The sequence below is a fragment of the Cervus canadensis genome, chromosome 16 (assembly GCF_019320065.1).
Source record: "Cervus canadensis isolate Bull #8, Minnesota chromosome 16, ASM1932006v1, whole genome shotgun sequence".
Taxonomy (NCBI): Eukaryota; Metazoa; Chordata; class Mammalia; order Artiodactyla; family Cervidae; genus Cervus; species Cervus canadensis.
Window position 1 is genome coordinate 25,981,250 of NC_057401.1, and position 19,774 is coordinate 26,001,023.

A 19,774-nucleotide genomic window follows, 5' to 3' on the forward strand; every position below is an offset into this window, starting at 1 on the left:
CTGACTCTTTGTGACTACATGGACTGTAGCCCACCAGGTTCCTCTGTCCATGGGGTTCTCCAGGCAAGAAGACTGCAGTGAGTTGCCATTCCCTTCTCCAGGACATCTTTCAGACCCAAGGATTGAACCCTAGTCTCCCCCATTGCAGGCAGATTCTTTACCATCTGAGCCACCAGATGAAGGGAGCAACTGCTAATGTGTCCTTTATTCTTAATATTGCTTTTATTTTTTCATTAAAAATATAGAAACCTCTCTGAAACACTTTATAAACCAGAGACAATTCTACAATCATGATCCCTTCTTTGTCACTGTTGCTTTAATTATAGAAAGAGAGGTAGACATGTATAAGAAAGCCCAAGCTTCATTAAGCACCTTCTCTAGTTACAGCCTTTGTTAGAAAGATGCTATGATGCAAAATATATGCCACAGATCCCCTCCTCATGTGGCTTTGATTTCAACAGGGAAACCAAGTGATGTAAGAACATAACATTATAAACGCCACAAACATAAAGCAGACTGGAGAGGGATATTGAAGAAAGTGTCAGTTTTCATTAATACCTCAGATCTTGGTTCTTTTTTGTCCTAAGAGTATTTTCAGAAAAAACTAGAAGTGATATGCCTTGTTCTGATGGAAAGAGATGGTGTAAGTATTCAGTGCAAGTGAATCAGAGTACTCCGAAAATCTGTTAATGACAAATAAATTTAGAAAGATTGGAGGCAGCCAAAATTTCAAAATTAAGCTTAGAATGTGGACTTCATAGGTGTAGTGATTATAATGGAAAGAAAGGAATAGGCATATGGAAAGAAAACTAAGATATATTGTTGATACGAGACTACATTTCCTAAATATGAAATGCGTAATAAGAACAGAGCACTGCATCAACGGCTCTCCCTAAATTACAATTCCAGGCACTGCTTTCATAGTCTCAGGGATTCAGGAGGCCAGAACTAAGATATCATAGGAGGAAAATGTACCTTCTGCTTACCTTTCAAGTCAACACGGTGTTTTGTATGGAAGTGAGTTGAATTCAATTCATGCTAGAGAGGCTCCACTTCCATATCACTACCCACTTTCTGCCATGGTTTACAGATTCACTGTCCTCTCATTATTGCAGAATGAAATAGTGAGTTTTTGACCTATTGAAGCATAAGTCAGGGAAACTCTGCATTCTTTATTGGATCTAGGCTTTTAAAAGGTTTACAGTTATGATGAACATACTTGAAATGCTATTTGAAATATCATAAGACTGTTTTGAGGAAAGTAAATAGTGACTAATTTCCCTAATATAAGAGAAATTTTTATCAGAGCTTGTTTGTTTTGTAAACAATTAACTGACTGACAAAAACTCAAGCTTTAAATAATGAGAATATTATATTCAAATTAATAGCCAATGATTTGCCTTTTTTGTTTTATCAAGAAGTTTGAAAAATACCTTTAAAACCAGTTTATACATGTTCTTGACTCTTTAGGAATCCTCATATTCAAACAAGACTTTTAATTCCCATTTTATGAAGGTTTTGGTTTATCTGTTTATATGTGTTTACCATATTTTGAAGGAATTATTTAGCATGAAAACAGCTTGTCTAGCTTATAAATCCATTTTGATTGTCATCGATGCAGAAGATGTAATTTAAATTAAGACACTTTCAATATTTTAGTCCCACATTATGAGGGATTTGCATATACTCCAATTTCTACCATAAATAAATGCTATCAAATATACTTTATAAAATATATGCTCCTACAAATTCACTTGATTTACAGTATCTAAATATAACTTGAAATAGATAATTCTATTTGGTTAGTTTAAACTTTCTTCAGCTGCAAAATGTCATGATGGCAAGTATTATCATTAAAAGCATGAACCCAGGATTCTTTGAAACCAGTAAGTCAGTCACACTGGAATCCCTGAGTTAAGACCCCCTTTATATAGCTCTGGACTCTCCCTAATAAATCTGATCATGTAAAAAGCTTCTTGGGTGTACTTCTAATTTGAAACATTTAGGAAAGAAGAAATTCTTTATGGTGTGACTGTGGGAGAGTTTGGATTTTTACTTCATGTCTGATATTTGAAGAAGTTAGTGAAAAGTTAAGACACTACAAATTAAAACAACACAGTGAAGTATTAAACTGTTGTCTCCTTTTATGAAATTAACTCTCAACTGTTATTACCAACTTTTGTGCTCAGAATCTCACTCTAACTTTATTCTGATTTGATTTTCTTATAACATGTTAAAATCACATTGTAAGACATTCATTGGCCTTTAGCCAAAAATAATAAAATTCTGACCTGACCTGCCTCTCTTTTGAAAAGTAGAAAAGATCCCAAGAGATTGCAATTTTAGATCTCACACATAATTTCCCATTCCCCTCCTATAAATCAGGCTTCTGTAAAATAGTGAGTTATACCATTCACATTTCTGCAGATACTAAAATTCCCCATTCATTTTCCAGCTTGCATTTTTCAAGAAAAGGGATGTTAGCAGAGATTGTTAAGAGTTGTGGTAGTCGAAAAGAATTGGCAGCATTCCAACTTAGAACTTGTTGACATTCTGCCAATTCCTTTATTAATGCATGTTGCTAAGCGGAGCTGATATTCAGCCAGTACATTCTATCATAGCCATACAGATTGTTAAGATTTTGAACTATTTCAATTCCAGTGGTTAAATTGCCACTACTTCATGCCTACTAGTATCTCCTTCCCCACCCATTTACTCCATTGGTCCACTCCCCAGTTCCCCATCAAGTCCAACTTACTACTCTGTGTCTACAAAACAGTGTTTAACAGTGTAAGAATCTTTAAGACCTTGATCTTGCTAGCGTATGGATGGATGGCCCCTAGTTTGATTGGTCAGTGCTCACTCGCTAGCAGTTGTTGAATACTTTGAACATAACTCTTGTTCCTAAGCCTAAGTATGCTTCTAGGCCTGTGTAACAGAAATGGAAATGCGGGAAAGATGGCCATAATGATTCAATGCTGAAGCAGCTGAGATGTCTCACAATCAGAGTTGAAATACTGCCTGGAGCCTGTTTGTCAGTATTAACTATTCTCCTTACAATTACCAGGTTCCCAGCTCTGTTACTCAGAGAACACTTCTTGATGGCTACTGTTTCTCAGATGCTGTGGGTGCAAGTATTATAGAAATCATTTGTTCAAAAAGCTGAGTCAACAAAAATAAAACTGACATCAAAAAAACCTATGGTGTTATATTAAGTGCCCAGTAAGGTGGGATGAAGGCAAGAGTGGGAATCAGTTGGGAAAAAAATCACAGGTGATCTGATTAATTTATTATATTTATTCATTCAACATATAATCATGGAACATGTGGTTATATAGGACTGGATATCTAGAAGTAAAAAGAGAGAGATTTCCCTCCCCTCATATTACTTACAATCCAGCAAGAAGTATTCTAAAGTCAATTACATAATTATTAATATTCAATGTATAATAATACTTTGAGAATTCACTTAAATTTTTAATGTTGTTATTTAGTCACTAAGTTGTGTCTGACTTTTTGTGACTCCAGGCTCCCCTGTTCTTCACTATCTCCTGGAGTTTACTTAAATTCTTGTACATTGAGTTGGTGATGCTATCTAACTATCTCATCTTCTGCCACCCCCTTCACCTTTTGCCTTCAATCTTTCCCAGCTTCAGGGTCTTTTCCAATGAGTTGGCTCTTTGCATCAGGTGGCCAAAGTATGGGCACTTCAGCTTCAGCATCAGTCGTTCCAATGAATGTTCAGGACTGATTTCCTTTAGGATTGGCTGGTTTGATCTCCAAGGGACTCTCAAGAGTCTTTCCATATGCTTGATTTTTTTCTCTATAAAAACAAGGACCTGATCACTATAGTTCAGTATTACTTGGAAGAAGTTTTTTGTAGACAATTAAGTATTTCCTATTTTATTGTTGTCTTTCTAATTCCATACAAATAATACACTTGGCCATTTTTTTTAATCAAAAATCTTTGGCCATACCTTGAGGCATGTGGGATCTTAGTTCCCTGACCAGGGATCAAACCCCTCCTGCATTGGAAGTATGGAGAGCCACTGGACAGCCAGAGAAGTTCTCACTTGATCATCTTGAAATGAAATGTAAAATTTACTAAGCAAATACAATAGTACATTATGCCATTCCTATTTATCTTTGGTTTTCTTACTGTTTCCTTAAAAGCATCTTTATCATTTGCTTTATATGGAGAGGTAAGAGTTGACTGATTTGCTCAAGAAGGGAGAAATTCTTATTACCTGATTCTTTGGCCCATCATTTAAAAAAATTTTTTTTTAATGTATTTGTTTTTTAACAGAAGGACAGTTGTTTTACAGAATTTTGTTGTTTTCTGTCATATCTATCTCTCATGACAGAAACATATTTCTGTCATATGTCTTCTGTCATACCTCATCATGAATTATTTTTGTAGCCCACTTGTATATCAATCACTCTTAATTTCAAACAACTATGGGTATATTCTCAAATCTCACCTTGCTATAATAGCAGTACTACATTGTGGTCTCCAGTTTTTAAAAGAGAAGGAAAAAGCAATGATAGTTGTTTGGGTTTGGGGGAGCAGCAAGGGAGATGTAATTTTTTACTGAGTGCCTGCAATGTGCTAGATTTTGTACCAAGTGCTGGAAAATCCCTCTCAATGACTTTGTAAGATAATATCACCCCCATTTTTTTCTATTTATTGAGGCTAAGAGAAACTAAGAATTTTCCTAAGAGTTCAAGTCTGCTAAGTGACACAGCTAGGGTTCAGAACATGTCCTGTCTATCTCTCAAGACCTTTCTACCATTTTTTATGACATACTGACATATGAAATTTGATATTTTCTATATTCAGTAATATTTGTAGGTGTACTAATAGTATTTATCTGAAAACATTCTTTCTTTTTATTGGGTTTGTTTTGTATTATATTTCCCTAAAATAGCCTCCATTGCAATGATAGAATACAGTCAGTATTGAAATCATGGAGTTGAAAGCAACTTACAAAATTGATGATGGGTGGCAGAGTAGTCACGGATGTTTATCCAATGAGAATGAACTGAGGAGGGAGTCAATTCCATGTTTAAATAACATCTTTGTTTTGAGTTTTTCTGTAACTCTTTTAATACTACTTCCTTCACTGGGAATAGTTATCACTTATAGAAAATCTTGTTTATGGCTTATAGCCAGTGGTATTTTTAATCATCATGACAATCATACAATGTAAGTGTAACTATTTTTATGTTTGATATTGGGAAATTGAGGGTCCAGAGACCCAAATGACAGAGGGAGTCTATGTCTGTGCTAGAACTGAAGTCAGCTCCATCTGACTAGAATCCTGTGTTCCCTCCATTATGCCATACTAATACTTCATTATCAGAACAAATACAAATTCTAAAGTAAAGCAGTCCTTCTAATATTTGAAAGCAGCAATCATACTGTCCCTTAATCTTTTCTTTTTCATGCCAGTACACTTATTTTGCCCAATATTTATAGACCTGGTCTCCAGATCATTCAGAGCTACTGTCAAATATTGATACCAAAATTCAGTACACTCCTCACTGTTGTCTCGCTAATACATACTAAAGAGATGTTGCATCTTAGTTCTTGACCGAGCAGACTAAAAACACACTTTTGTCTCAGCTAGTTTTGGAAGCCCCTTGTCTCATTATATCTTTGTGATAAACTAAATGTCCTACCTCTTGTTTTCCATTGATTGCTTTTAAGCAAAGTCTCCCTAGTGTTCTCCGTAGGAGAAAAGGGTGTCAGAGGATGAGATGGCTGAATGGCATCACCAGTGCAATGGACATAAACTTGGGCAAACTTCAGGAGTTGGTGATGGACAGAGAGGCCTGGCATGCTGCAGTCCATGAGGTCACAAAGAGTCGGACGTGCCTGGGTGACTGAACAACAAACTCTCCCTAGTCCTATATTTTTCTAGTTAGACAGTGAGTGTAAGAATTTAAACTTAATTAACTTCCTTTAAATTCCATCCTATTAGGCCTAGCTCATAGTTTCCCATTCCATGATTGAGCTATTTCTCAGATTTATGACATCTGAAAAACCAATAGAAATGTACTATATTTCTTCATCTGTATCTCAGAACAAGATTTTAAATTTGAGAGGGTATATGTTAAATCCTATCCTCTAGGGCAATAGAAGAGCCTGAGGAGGAAAAAAATATCCTTGGCCATTTGATGAGAATGGTGTAAAATTGGGGAGATTGTGCATCATTCTCTTAACAAAGATTTATTGAGATCTTACTATGTGCCAAGCAGTGTTTTAAGCAATGATGTGGCAGCAGTAAACTAAATGACAGAAATCACTCTCCTCCATGAGCTTATATTCTATGGGAATATACAGACAATAAACAAACTCAAGAGGAAAATATATGACATGATAATTATGAAAAGAATTGAGTGGAGAAGATGGGGAGGGCATGTCAGGTGTGTATGCACAGGGAGGATGGAGCGTTTGTTCCCTAAGTTCGTTGCATAAACCTCTATCAAAGCAATCACGCTGCACTGCAATTAAATGTCCTTTGTCTGACTCTTCCTTCAGACAAATCACTTTCCAAGGAAATGTTCTATATCTTTTCATCTAGATGTTTCCAACATCAAGCACAATGCCTAACATGTGGGAAGTTTCACTAGAATATTAATAAATTAGTAAAAATGCCTTAAAATTTGAATGATGTCAAAAATAATAGCAAACTATTGAGTGCTTACTATGTGTTATGCATTGTGCTATTGTCTCATTTGTTTCACAGGCCTCTATGAAAACATTTTTAATTTTCTAAAGTGATTATTATCATTCCCATCTTACCAATGATAAAACTGAGCTACAGAGATGCTGCATAATTTGAATAAAATGATAGAGCCAACAATCAATGAAAAAGAATTTCAAACTGAGGCTATCTCCAAACCCCACGACTTTCAAGTCTCTTCATAGGACAGAAATAGATACCTTGTCAACCTCCATAGCACTAGAATTTTTATAAGGTACTATCAGAAATTATGACTTCTATTATATTTTTAAAAAGGAATTTAGGTAGAAGCTGAAACAAGGCAAGTCAAAGTCTATCAAGCCGACAAATTCAATTCATTCACTCAAAATAGCATATTCCAAATAATTGTTTCTAAATACTAGTTCAATTATGGGATTTGAGAACAAAGAAATAAGAAACAGGAGGGAAAGAATGACAGAGCATTTCCATTTCATACTAGGACTTGAAGTACCTGCTTTTCCTTTTCTAAGGAGGTTTAATGGTGAGGGATGAGGAACATCAGGCAGAGGCCACATTAACAATTGATAAAATGTATAAATCCAAACAGGGATCAAGGAATCATCAGGGTCTTATTCATTGGTCAAGCGGCAACAGGGCTGATTTTAGTGACAATTCTACTACCCTAACCAAGCTGCATGCACATTCCTAAGGGAAATAAAATGAAACGAGGGCAGTAATAAGCAAAAGCAGCAGGGGACAGATTACACTATAGAAATGAAGCGCGCCTTGTCCCACGGTTATCTTTGCTCACAGCTCAATTCTTTTGCCCTTGAATGAAGCAAAATGGTGGATTATGAAGACCGGATCTCAACTGTAACACTGAGAAAATGGTTGAATGGTATCTCCCTCTCTTAGATTTAAAGCTGGAAACTTTGGGAAGTCCATTTGAGGATATGGATGGTTGTATAAATATTCCCTAATTACATACACTTTGTGTACAGTTTGCTTTTAAGATTAATATTGCTTTTCAGGAAGGACATTTAAACTATTTTATAGCAGCATTCTCAACCTGTCCCCTATGTTTCAAATTAAATGCTTAGTGCATCTAGAATAAAGACATTGAAAATGGTGATGTAAACATCACAATTTATGTGACTGATTAAACTACAAATCAGAATTTCCATATAAATATTGTAATCATCTGCACATTAAAAAAAAGCATCAGAATGCTAAAAATATGCAAACATTTCCTCCTTTTAGGGGAAAAATGTAAAATCTATGAACCTTTAAGAATCATCTTTAGTTACATCTTACACATACTTCTCCAGGAGAATACAATGTGATTCAAAACACAGGCCTGTAATCAAATTTGGGGTTATTTTGCATGTTTAAAATAACACTGATATTGTTTAAAACATAGAGAAAAGTCACTTGGAGAATATTAGATGAAGATTCACCGCAATTACATATTATATTAGTTTGCCTGGGCTACTACAACAATACCACAGATTTGGCGACATAAACACAGAAATTTATTTTTCCACATTTCTGCAGGCTAGAAATAGGAAAACAAGGTATCTTCTAAGGTTTCTCTCCTTGGCTTGTGGACGACAATTTCACCACTGGTCTTTACATGGTATTACCTCTGTGTGTGTCAGTGTCCTAATCTCTTTTTATAAGGATGCCATATTGGATTAGGACCTACCTCAATGACCTCATTTAACCTTGATTACATCTTTAAAGGCCCGATCTCTAAATATAATCACTTCTGAGGTACTGAGAGTAGGACTTCAACATACGAATTTGGGGGGACACAATTAAGCCCAGTATGCTTACTACTAAAGTGTTCCTAAAATACACTTGTAAGGGATTGGGAGGAAAAGACAGAAAGGGGGAATGCAACATATTCCCCCCCATGTGTACCAGGCAAAGCCTCAGCCCCAGTCCAGTTGTACTCTGGAGTATCAATTGCACCTCAGTGTTTGTCCTGACTCACAAGAGGGAGCTAAGCTTTCCTACCCTGCACCATTGGCCATAGAAGAAGGGGTGGTAGGTAGCACTCATATTCTTCTGACTCTGCATGTGCAGTCAAAACAGATTTAAGAACCCCATGCAGAGACCTTCAGGTATAAGCTCATAGAAGTAAACACACATGGGATTGGTAAATAGGACCCTGGGGACTCTGGGCAGGGCACCAACTTTGTCTACTTTAACAGATCATGTATAAGGAAAGATGATTTATTCAGAAATATGTTTTAGCATTTGTATGTTCAACCTAAGATCAATTTAAAATGCATATATCAAGAACAACTAAGCACAGTAAAGTACATGCATAAAATAAATTAATACATAACAGGGTTAGAACTTTGAAAACAACGTTGCATGAAAAAGAAAGTTGCAGAATGTTATATATTTTGTGAAACATTAAAGGAACATTTAAAAAATGTAACATTTATATAGATTATGTATATATTGATGTTTAATAAAGATATAAATTATATTCTTGCAAGAGACACATTTTATAATAATGATAACTTCCTGAGAGAAGGAAGGGAATGAGATTGATGAGAAGTACATGGGGCAAATCAATTTTACCTTTAAGACTTTATTTAAAAAGAAAAATAATATGTTGAAGCAGTTATAAAATAACATCTACATTATTTATTTGTTGATGTATTAGTATATTATATACATCTATCAGTTATCACAGGTGAAATGACAGTCATATCAAATTGGCAGAGTCAACATCTGAACTAATGGAGTAACTTTATTCTACAAAGAGTTCGTAGGTCCAAGATCTTTCTATGTGATTTCTCTGCCATTCTTGGTTTCCATCTTGTGCCGAGATAAATGCTTCAGCCTCTGCCATTAAATCAGGTTTCCAACCAGCAGAAAGAAGAAAGGAATAAAGAGGGTATGTTTCTTCTCATTAAGACCACAACCCAGCAACTGCACATACTACTTATCTTTTGCATCTTGTTTGCTAGAACATAGCCACATGACCACTCACTATAAATGTCATCTTTACTTGGGTGATAATGTGCCCAAGCTAATAATTTTATTATAGCATAAGAGGTGGAGAACAGTTACTGGGGACAACTCTCAATTTCTACCGGAAGTACTTATATGAGTAACTGCTTTTTGTTTTCAACAGTCCATGTGATTTCTCTATGTATAAAATCATATTACCTGAAAATAAGTACAGGTGGCATCTTCCCTTCCAGTCTTTCTACATATGTTCTCTTTTCTAGTTTTATTGCATTGGTGATGACTCAAGTGTACTGTTGAATAGAAACAGTCTGGTGGTGGACAATTTTGTCAATTCTCTTTCATGGGAATACATAAAATTTTACTATTGTTTTCAGTGTTGTTTTTAAAGATAGCTCTGTGTCTGTAGAGAATAGATCTCAGAAAGATCAGGTAGGATTATAAGCAGGAGATCAGTAAAGAAGTTACTGAAGAGCTCCAAGCAAGTAGAGAGTGGTTTGCAGTGAGAATGGAGAGAATTGCTTGGATTCTAAATAGATTTTGAGTAGGGTGAAGAGAAGTGCTTGGTGAAGATAGATTTTAAAGATAGAACCAACAGTATTTGCTGGTAGGTTACACTAGAATATACATGTGGAAAGTATGAGAAGAAAATAAAAATAAAGAATGTTCGCTGGTTGTGACTTGAACAACTAAGTAAATTGTGATAGTATTATTTGAGATGGGAAGCACATGCCAAGAATCAGAAGGGAGGGACAGAGGCATGAATTAAGAATTATGTTTTGGTCTAGTTAGGTTTGAGATGACTATTAGAAATGAAAATGTCAAAGAGATGTCAAATCAGCATTTGGAAATTGGAGGCTGGCATTTAGGGTCAGGTCTTGGTTAGATATGTACATTTTGAGTTTTCAGTGTATAGACAGTATTTAAATTTACAAACTTGGAATATCAGAGTCACTGCAGTGAGTCCTATGGAGAAAGCAAAAGTCAGGGGACTGAAACACCAAGGAACCCAAAATACAAAGATCCAGATGAAAGAGAAAAATCCAGTGTGTGAAACAAAGGGCTCCAATGAAGGCATAAAAACCAGGAGAGGTAGGGGTCTGAAAATTTGATCAACCAAGGCCAATGTTGCTTACAGGTAGAATAAAATAAAAATGGAGAGTAGAACTTTGGATATGGCTGAATGGGGATTATTCACTTGTTTAGAAACTATATATTTTTAGTAAAATACAAGAAACTGTAGCTTGATTAGACTCAAGAGAAGAGAAAATAGAAGGAAGTTGGAACGCGGAGATAATAATAACTGTAATAATAACTGCAACAGAGGGAAACAGAATAAAAAATTATTGGATAAAGACAGATATTGGACCAAGGGAATTTTCTTTCTTCAGTTTAATAGATGGAAAACTCACAGTATGTTTCTACAATGAGAGTGATCCAGCAGAGAAAATTTACAGGTTAGGAGAGATAACAGACAAGAACCAACGCATTGATCTTAAGAGATAAGAAGGACTGGAATTGGATACTTAGGGAAAGGTTGGATTTAGAGAGAAACAGTACATTTCTTTTTCTTGCAGCAAGGAAGACAGAATATATGGGCATCAATATGGAACACTGGACTCAGAGCTCAGAAAATGAGAACATTCTCTTCCGCTTACTTTGGTTTTCTCAGGGAAATGAGACCTAGCAGCAAAGAAAGGAGAGAATGTAGAGGTGGAAGGAGAAAGGTGAAGGTATGAAATACTCGTTTTAAAAAGGAGAGGTAGGGTGGATTGAATGTGGAAATATGGAAGGACTATTGGGCAGCTCTGAGATATCACTTAGATTCATGATCATAAATATAAAAGGAGACAGTGCATGACAAGTGTTTTTTATCAGGTAGTTTCTGCTAGTGACGTATAGGTACAGAGCAAACTGAGAAAGTAACAATGGGGAATGAGTTTTCTGACAATCAGAGGTGGAGAGGGTTTAAGGAGTAGAGAAAATATGCAGGGAAGTGATTGGTGTGAGAGGTATGTATTCTGTGTGCTTCTTGATCACAGCTCTCTCTTACCTCTTTGTAGGTGATCACTATCCTTTCATTTATAGCAATTGCTTGCTTTTAAAAAATAGTTTTATCACCTGCTTATCCACCCCTAACAGTATAATTTAGTCTTTCTTGCTTTTGAAATTTTATAAATAAAAATACATTATACCATTTTACATTGTTGCCTTAACCTAACATTGTTTTTCTCTTGTAAGTATTATTCACATTTTGTATAGCTGTAGTTCATTCATCACCATTGCTATACAGATTCCATTAAATGAAAATACCATAATCTGTTCTTACACTGATGGCTATTTCAAAAAATATATTTTAGTCTGAAAGAAGTTTACTGAAAATAATCAGTTCATTTTCAACAATAATAAAACCAAGTCTACCTACAAAATTGCAAGCCTTCCAATAAAAGCAGAAAGAATATTACTAACCCCATAAAAGTGCAAATACAAGTAAGATATTATATATATCAAAGTGTAGAATGAATATTTACATGTGCATTATCCTTTCTCTCTCACTTCTAGTAAGAAAAGTATCTTTTCCAATGTATTTTGAAGTATCTTGAAAAGAATTTCTGAGTACAGTAACAGTACAGCTGTTACTGAGTTAAGTCTCACATCAAAGACCTCTTATTATAAGAAATCAGATTAATATTTTCCATAATGTATGATTGGAAACAAATGACCAAAAGTACCAACTTGTGTAATGAGATTGTGATGAAGGTAACTGAAGGCAGAACAACCCTCTGCATGACCCATGGCACTTTGTTTGATATTCAAATAAAGGATCAACTCTATTTCTTCCCCAAATAACTGCATTTAGCTATTATGTGACAGTAAAACTGATGCAACATTCTCATTGCTGGGAATCACTTGCCTGCTCAACCATAACCTTTCCTCCTAAAGCTTCATAATTTGCAAGTGAAAGACATGTTAGAAACCTGGAAAGCAAAATAGCATTCACTTTCTAGGAAATATAGCATCCCTTTACCAAAACCCTTTTTCTTCTCTAAATCCTAGGAAAAAATACATCTGATGATAGTAGCTGTTCTGAAAATTCAGTATTATTTTTAGGTTGCTGTTTTTATTAGCTTATTTCCAATTAGTATAGTGGCTAAATTTTGAAGGGAGGAAGAAAACCAAAAGTCAAATATATCAAGTTCATGGTCTTTAGAAGAACCTTCAGGCCTGAAATTCAGTCTGCCTATTTAAGCCTGTAGAAAAGCTATTTTTGGCTCACATACGATTAAAAAAGAAAACAGGCAACAGGACCAGATTTGGCTAATGAGCTATATAATTTGCCAGTGCTTGACATAAGCTCCTTAAATATATTGACAGTTGATCATAGACATCCTTTTTATAATGAAATTTAGAGGTATTCCATTAATTATTTCATTAATTCAGAAATAACTCATAATTATTTCATTAATTCAGTTGCTCAACCATGTCCAACTCTACCCAACCCTATGAACTGTAGCCTGACAGGCTTCTCTGTCTATGGAATTATCCAGGCAGGAATACTGGAGTGGGTTGCCATTTCCTCCTCCAGAGGATGTTCCCAACCCAGGGATTGAACCTAGGTCTTCTGCATCTTCTACAGTGGCAGGTGAATTCTTTACCACCTGCCTATATATTCTACTTACCAATAGAATAACTATAATGTCAGTGAGAATAATTATATAACATATAGTGAGATGCCAAGTACCTTACTAAATGCTTCATGTGCTTTGTAAAATTGAAGCTTCAAAGCTGGGAATTTGCTTTCTCCTTCAGTAACATAGCTATGGAACTAAACATTTATCTAATACAGCAAGAGCCCAGGAATGTTTGAGAACAGGCAAAAGGAACTCCATGCTGGTGCTTTTGGCCTCATTTTGTACTACTGCTCTGCACTCCCAGATCTAGTCAGCTTAAACTATTCCTTGCCTCTGGGACACCTCAAGTCTCCTCACTCTGGGCATACATCTATTCTGGAGTCACTTCTTTGCACATTCTCCAGACAGACTACTTCTTGCTTATCCGTCAATATTCATTAAGTCTCACGTCTTCCATCTTCTCCCTTGACTAACCTAGCAACCGTTGGTCTCTTTCTCTGTTTACCTCTTCAACAATTAACCAGTAGCTCATCACACAGTTTAGCTCTCCAACTGTTTTATGTGTGCTAATTCTTTTCTAACAACTGGATAAAAATTCACTTGACAAGGATAGTCTTCATTGTTTGTCATCCTTTATAATCCTAAAAATAGCATAGGCTATTTCAAACATATTCACCAAACATTCATTATGTTCCAATTTCCAGGCCCCACGTTCCCCTCTAACTATGAACGTCTAAAAATAAAATATTTAATAAAACATGATTTCCATTCACAGTCATTGAGAACCTACTGTAAAAGACTTACATAAAAATAAATGCCAAGTAGGACATGATATTAGGCTTCCCAGGTGGCTCAGTGGTAAAGAAGCTGCCTGCCAAGGAGGAGACACAAGTTCAGTCTCTGGGTTGGGAAGATCCCATGGAGAAATAAATGGAAACCCAATATTCTTGCCTAGGAAACCCCATAGACAGAGGAGCCTGGTGGGTTACAGCCCTTGGGGTTTCAAATAGTCAGACACACCTTAGCAAATAAACAACAACAGGACACGATATTACAGGATCCCTTCAGATGTGTGCATCATGGCATTTGGTCTCCTGGTAACCCTGTAAGGTAGGTCTTTTTCAAAGGAGCAAGTTAAAGTCTAGAGCCCACACAAGCAGTAAATGGTACTGGGAGAGCTAAAGTCTAAGTCCTTAGGCTCCAGTTTATTCTGGCTTATTCATGATTCAATCTGAACTTTATGCTGATCAGAACAACCTGTTTTGTGGCCTATGAAACAGGCACTGTATATCTGCTTTGGCCATTGGAGAAAGGAATGCATTTGAAAGTCATAATGGAGTGGCTATATTCAAACATCCAAGGGAAACTTGGTGGCCATGGTGGACATGATTTTAGACACATTCTTGTCTTGCTGAGAACTTGAATTTTCTCAAATATGTCAGATTCAGGGATATCGCTAACCATTCTCAAAGCAGTGTCCATTGGCAGTTGCAACCTTATGATCCCTTCTTATAACTATTAAATATTTTCTTGCTTTGGGGACAATAACAGATAAGACAGCTCAAGTCATAGCATCTCAATAGAAAGTGCTAGATTCTTTAACTAGAAAATAATTGGATAATAAGATTGCTTTAGATTAGACTTTAGCAGAAAAAGGAGTCATATGTGCAGTGGCTTGTAGCTCCTGTTATGTATCTGTTAATAGCACATTAGAAGTTAAAAACCTACTTAAATTAAATTAGGTAACTGACTTCGTGGCTACAAGCCTCTCAGTAGTGCCAGATTTGAGCTGTTTTCAGGCTTATTCTCCTGACTTCCTCAAGAAATAGGATATATTTCCCAGGTTTATTAAAGTTTAGGTTGTCACTATTCTCCTTACTTCTAATTAGGTCTGTTGGACAAAAGATGGTGGACCAATGGACTAGGATCTTAGTCATGCAAGACTCATACAAGACTCAGATCCAAGACTTGGCACTCAGAAATATTTCCAACTTAGTGTCTATTCCCCAAATCGAGGCAGGCCTACACTCTGTTTCAGGAGAAAGCAGCCACCGTAGACATCACCTCAAAGATTCAGGGAAGGAGTGGAGATTGAAACTGAGTCTCCCTAAAACCAAGTTTATTTCTAGCCTGTTTATCCAAAACTATTCTGTTTTTTTTTTTTTTTTGTCCCACCCTTGTTCCCTTCACACATGTGAGAGTTGGACTGTGAAGAAAGCTGAGTGCCAAAGAATTGATGCTTTTGAACTGTGGTGTTGGAGAAGACTCTTGAGAGTCCCTTGGACTGCAAGGAGATCCAACCAGTCCATCCTAAAGGAGATCAGTCCTGGGTGTTCACTGGAAGGACTGATTCTGAAGCTGAAACTCCAATACTTAGGCCACCTGATGCAAAGAGTAGACTCATTGGAAAAGATCCTGATGCTGGGAGGGATTGGGGGCAGAAGGAGAAGGGGATGGCAGAGGATGAGGTGGCTGGGTGGCATCACCGACTCGATGGACATGAGTTTGAGTAAACTCCGGGAGTTGATGATGGACAGGGAGGCCTGGTGTGCTGTGATTCATGGGGTCACAAAGAGTTGGACACGACTGAGCTTTTGAACTGAACTGAACTGTTCCCTTCAGGATTGAGAAATGTCAAAGGAAAAAAGGGATTGAAACCCAGCAGGACCCTACAAGGCCATCCTGGGCACAAAAATTCCTCCATGTCCCCCATTACTTGTTTGTGGAAAATGTTTGCATTCACTAAATCTCTGAGTTCAAAGGAGCAGTCACAGTTACTAACTAGGGAACGTGGGAATGTAGAAACAAAGGAAACCTGGTTAAGCAAGAAAATAATAAAAATAGTTTAGCAATAAAGCAGAGCCCTGGTTCCTCCTCAAGGGATATACATAGCAATCTGAAACATATCTTTGGACTGTTCTGTAGGAACTAAGAACCCCCATCCAGGTGAAGAATGGTGACTTCACTTTGACCCAGAATGTCTGGTACCAGAAGCTTAATGATTAGGATTCCTAAAACATGACCCTGTTACCTCACCACCAACCAATCAGAAGAAAGTCAGGAATACTGCAACTTTCACCATAGATGTTGCCTTTAAAAACCCTTCTCTGAAAATCACTGGTGAGTTTGGGTCCTTTGACACAAGCCACCCATTCTCCTTGCTGGACTTTGCAATGAAAGCTATACTTTCCTACACCACAAACTAGTGTCAATAAATTGGCTTTGCTATACTGTGAGCAAGTGGTCAGAAGTTGGGTTCAGTATCAAGAGTTGTAGCAGTTTATTCAACTTTTCTCTTTCTTTGTGCTTTAGCGTATGGTGACTTGACTCCCAACTGTCATTGACTAGTGGATGTGGGGTATAGCTCCAGTTATAAAGTTGAATAATTTTGAGACATACTTTCTACTTGGCTTTCAGACTTTCTCCAGCTGATCGAGATAGAAGCTGACTTGATAACCCAACCCATATTGTCCGCTTTCCTTTCTCAATTCCACAATTTCTTTAAACCCAGATAAACCACTTTCAGGATCTCTCTTAAAATATCTAAGAATTTTTTAAAAGGAAGTTATTTTCAATACTTATATGAAAAGAGTCTATAAACAAGACCAGCATTTAATTTAATTTGGAAAAGATATTTCTTATATTTGACATACATGGTATCACATTTTCTACGCATCTCTTTTTAACTTATTATCTGGATATATATAATAAATAATAAGTCTTTTTCTCTTTGAAAAGCAATCATCTTACCATAGTAAAATTTTTGACCAAATTTCCTTCTCCGTATTAAACAATTCTTGTTTTATATATATATATTCTTGTGTGTGTATATATATATACACACACACACACATATGGAAGTGGGAGTGTTAGTCACCAGGCTCCTCTGCCTATGGGGGGTTTTCCAGACAAGAATACTGGAGTGGGTTGCCATTCCCTTCTCCAGGGGATTTTATACATATATAAAATATTTATTTATTTATATATATTTATATGTATATATCAAACTCTTTTTTGTGATTCTTTCATGAGATGTCATGTCATGGATGTCTGAGCTTCTGGTCCACTTTGAAATCTTGCAAGAAATTCAGTCTTCTAACTTTATAGATCTGCCAAAACAAACATAGATGTGAATGTTTGGAATTTTTAATTACTTTAACCAGTTGAATTTTTACTAATATAATTGAATTCCTGGGAAGATTTCACAAGATATTAATGATTATATGAGATTTATCACACATTTCCAAAAATGTTCCTTTACATATCAGAAATGCAAATATACCAAATAGACTCTCACATACACACAAAGGCAGACACACAGTGACAAAGGGCCATATAATCCTGGAAATACAAGTAGCACATGATCACTGATTAAGTCTAATTTTAGGTGTTTTGTCTGATCTTTGAATTCGAACTGCAGTACACCAATGTAGCCTCTAATATATTTAGGATTCAATTTTGTAATTCCTTGTCTTGATAATTAGCAGTAAGATTTTGAATTCCTATTTAAAAATCAGGCTTTGTAAATGCCTAAGCCTCAATTGTATATGCAAATTCCACACATTTTCATACTGTGTGGAATAACTGCATATGCAAACAGGTAATTTGACAGTTAATGATTCATTTGCACGTGCAAACCCTCAATTTTAACATACAGATGCCAATTGGTACATGTAAATAATATTCCATGTGGACCCTATTTGCCCAGTCTTTTTTCTCTTTGTAAAGAAACTAATGCTTTAAATATTTTTTTTCCATTATAGACAATCTGCTCATATTCCAGGAATATTATCTTCAAGAAAACAAAAGCTATGTATCTTCAAGAAAACAAAACTTGGGTATTTTAGTCCCAAACTTATAAGATATGCTATATATATATATATATTCATGTGATGGCTGTGTATGTTCGATTAAAAATCTAAAATCATGACACAGCTGATTCTGTATTTATCATTTTAACACTTTTCAACCTGAAATAACATAAAAGCTTTTTTCTTCAAAAGACCAATATTTAAAGGGTGTTGATTTATGTAAATCAATAATTTATCAACTTGCTGTCTTTCCTTGCTGCCAGCCAGATGCTTCTCGCTTTGCTCGGCCAGACAATGTCAGCTGCAACACATAATGGCCTCTGCTTTATGTAGAAATAAGAGCATAAATATTTTAAAAATCCTGCTACAGGAAGTAAGGCGGCTCGGGGTGGGGGGGTGGTGAGAGATTTTACTGGTTTATTGTGAGAGTAGAACAAGTCTACATATTTTATGGGTTGGTTTTATCAGAAGTGGAGGCAGGGACGTCTCTTAGCCTGATTTTTATCTCCTAACAAGGCTGACAGACCAAAGTCTTTTCATAGCAATTTGTTGAAGACATCTGGTGAAGCTTTCTAGGGGATGAACACACTGCAGAGTGTTCCTCTGGTATCAGTTGGCATGGCAACCAGTAAAAGACTATTCAACATCAGTAGGTTTCAAAAAGGTTGAGGCCTAGTTGAAAATCCATTTGGGCTCCTACCTGCAAAATTCTTTTGAAAATGCACTAAATCTTTTCTTAGGGCTCTAGAGACTGAACCAATATGTACAACTGTGGCACCTTCAATCTTAAATAATTTTCAAAACATGGGATTAATGATTCCAGTCACCAGAGGTATTACAGAAGATCTGGAATTACTGGCACTGTGCTGGAGAGGATATTAGTAGGAATATGGATGTTGTTTCCCTTTGTGTCTTATGCAGGAAGCAGAAATATTATTTCCGTATTTCCAAAAATTCTAAGTTAATAGGGCCAAATGAATGAAAGGAAACCTTTACAGGTTATTTTTTAAATCAAATATGTTTATCCCAAAGAATTAAATATGATGTTTTAATGCTGAAACTAAATTATCTATGTTTAAATGTGCTCTCAGGACATTTTTTAATATAGAGGTGTTTTTTTCCAAAAAAAGTTACTATGTTATCCGGGAAAATTCTAGTTCAAGAAATATTTTTTATAACATTATTACAAACCAGTTTAAGCAATTTGATTTGCTGTCAATTAAGTGATAACTCTTTGAAAATAAAATAAATACTAACCTAACCAAGTTTTTTGTTGGTACACACATGATTTTTTAAAATATTTTTATATTACTTTATTTTTTTCCATTTATTTTTATTAGTTGGAGGCTAATTACTTTACAATATTGTAGTTGTTTTTGCCATATATTGACATGAATCAGTCATGGATTTACATGTGTTCCCCATCCTGAACACCCCTCCCACCTCCCTCCCTATCCCATCCCTCTGGGTCATCCCAGAACACCAGCCCCGAGCACTTGTCTCATGCATCCAACCTGGACTGGAGATCTGTTTCACACTCGATAATATACATGTTTCGATGCTGTTCTCTCGGATATTTTATTTTATTTTTTTTCCATTTATCACACACGATTTTTATAAACTTTAAGCTAAA